Source organism: Gavialis gangeticus, unplaced genomic scaffold (genome assembly GCF_001723915.1).
Source record: "Gavialis gangeticus isolate Ggan-Ray unplaced genomic scaffold, GavGan_comp1, whole genome shotgun sequence".
NCBI lineage: Eukaryota > Metazoa > Chordata > Crocodylia > Gavialidae > Gavialis > Gavialis gangeticus.
In genome coordinates, this window is record NW_017729032.1 from 214826074 (window position 1) to 214828931 (window position 2858).

Consider the following 2858-nt stretch of genomic DNA (forward strand, 5'->3'; position numbering starts at 1 on the left):
ATAGTTTTTTATTTTTCTTCAAAATGTCAACATTTTACAGTATAAACACCCCATTTTTGTATACTACTACCACCTCTGCTACTGACACACAAAGTCTGATGAAGTCCATTCATGAGGCATCAGAGCACATTTTGATTCCATTTCTGTATGACTTATAAAACTCAAGGAAAGGGAATATGCAGTAGTTTGTTTAGCTTCACATTTGGGTGTGATTAGCAAGGGTAAAAACTTTAGTGTTGAAATTCATGCCAGTTCAGAGGATGCTTACACAAAGTCAACAGCTCCACTTACATCCTTGCATTAATGGCCTAAATGGGGCTTTAGCAGAGTAGAAGCCTCTTTGCAGTGAAGTTTACCTCAAGTGAACCATCTCAGCACTGTGAAAATGAATCAATGCACAGAGCAGATCAGTGCATCGAAGATCATAGTGATGCTAAGCATAATGTGAAGAAGGTCATTTCAAGTCAAGTCTAACCCATTCATCTGGTCATTAGGAGGCATTATGACTGCAATTTTATTCATTGTTAATTAGAATTGGTTGAAAAAAAGGTGTGGCAGGGCACTGTTGGTACCTGCCACTTTAAGGGCTGAGCCAAACAGCCAGCAGGTGCTTGATTGTGGCAGCCATTTTAGAATTCTGGTGCCCTAGATAAACAGAGCAGTTCACGGCTGGTAGGCAGGCAGAAACATTGTTTGGCTGTAAGTGTTGTTCTGGAGGTAAGGGCAGGAGCTTAAGGCATGGTTTGGAGGCTTCTGGTCCTAGGTGTGAGCTAAAACTGCACCCTGCCAGGGATGGGTGGCCTGGTGGGGCTTCTGGTGGTGTGGGAACTCCCAAGAAATACCAGGCCAGCTACCACCCTGGTGAAAGGCAGGTTGGGGTGCTTTTATAACTCCAGCTCCCATAAGTGGGTGGGTTACCCCATAATGGGGCCAAGATGGCAGACCCAGGTTAGAGAGTGGGCTAGAGGCTCATAAACCTGGCTTGAAACACCCTTGACTGGTCAGTGCTGGGGCCAGGAATGAGATGTGACAATTTATATTATCTTGTAAATGTGAAATGAATGTTCAAGAAGTCTCCCCAGCTTACATTCTTAGATATGTCTGTACTGGCCAGATTCTTACTTCAGTTACTCATCTGATCAGTGCTGTTTTCTTCCTATTGCATAAATGAAACCTGGTATCCAAAATTATTTGCTTATGCACAAAATAGTCCAATGAGACTGCAACTTTAAATCAGCCACTCCTACCTACATAATTTATTTTAGTATAGTCAAACATTTAAATTTTGATCGATTTAATCAAGGCATCAGATGATGACGATCATTACTCATCATATGTAAGCATACACAGAAAAGTGTAGTGTGATTGTTAGCTCTTCCTTCCGGCCAATGATGGCTGAAATCCCAGAATGATCCAATACAAAAGACATATTACTAATTAAACTTGGGTAGTAGCTGTTGCTGAACATTCCTTCCCACCTCTCAAATCATTAGAAGTATGGAGAACAACCTATTTACTGTAGCTTACTTCTAATTACAAATCTCATGGGGCATCCGATTCCTGCAGATTACATTGTTGCTGTACGACTTGTTTCAGATGGAACCCATGGTAGGTTTGGCACCTTCCAAAGAAAGAAAAGCAATGGGTCCTTCCCCAAAGAGACCACAATATCTTATGGTCATTGACATCCCTCTATCAGAAAATTTCTATGTTTTTCCTGCCACTTTAGTATCTTTGGGTCTTCTTTGATGCTATCAGTTAATCACCCTGTACCTTTCCTATGTTTTCTTTCATTTTTAGTTTTCAGTTGCAAATGTTATGTTACTACTTTGAAATGTTTCATAACAGACTTTCAGTACTGAACATTAGGGCTGTGTGAAACAGCACCATTTCATTTCAACTTCTGTTTCGCCATTTTGATGGGACAATGTTTTGTTTTGAGTTTCATTTGCTTTCAAAAGCACTGTTCCATTTAGTTTCATCGAAACCGTTTAGCTGTTTTGACACTTTGCCCATAGGCTATAATGGGGAAGCATGAAACTGCCTATAACTTTGCTATTTCCTGCCTGATCTGGATGAAACTTGCAGACATGATAGCTCCTTCTAGGGGCATGACGCCCTTATTTCAAGGAGATAAGTGCAGGGGTTTGTGGGGAAACTGCACCTCAAGCTGCTGATAAGCAAAACATGTGTGTGAAGGTACAGCTTTTTTTCCATCCATCCCTCCCCCAGAGCACTGGTATTCGAAAGGATCTCGGGAAAGGATCACAGTCACTGGCCAGCTATATGTGTTAACATTGGAGCAGTCCTTTTTCCCGCTCCCCACCCTTCTCCTTGCCTCTCCTTAGTTTCTGCTTCCCTGCAAGGAAGTCCAGGTTCAAAACCAAAACATTTAGAGTGTCCACATTTTGTTTCAAGGCTGTTTCAAAGCCTTTCATTTCATTTTGATTTCACTGTTTTGAGCTCAAAACGAGGTGAAACAGCATCAAAACAAAACACCTGGTGAAATTTCGCACAGCCCTACTGAGCATGTTTCAGTATATAGCAAAATAATTTGAGAGCAAGAATATTCTTGGGTGTACATCTGGCAAAATTAATTAACCCTGCTATTTTGTTTAAATAATACTGATAGCTGTGTTCTTGACAACTATATACAAATGCATGAATTGGGGAGTCCACTTTTATTTTCTATTCTTTAGAAAAAAAAATGCATATAGTATCACAGCATAATAAGAATACTGATACAATGATGACACTTCTGGAAATGACATCTTTTCTTCAGCTTCTTCTAGGCCACTGGTCCCCCCATCCAAACAAGGCAGCATCTATACATGCCCTCCTGCACATGAAAAAACTCC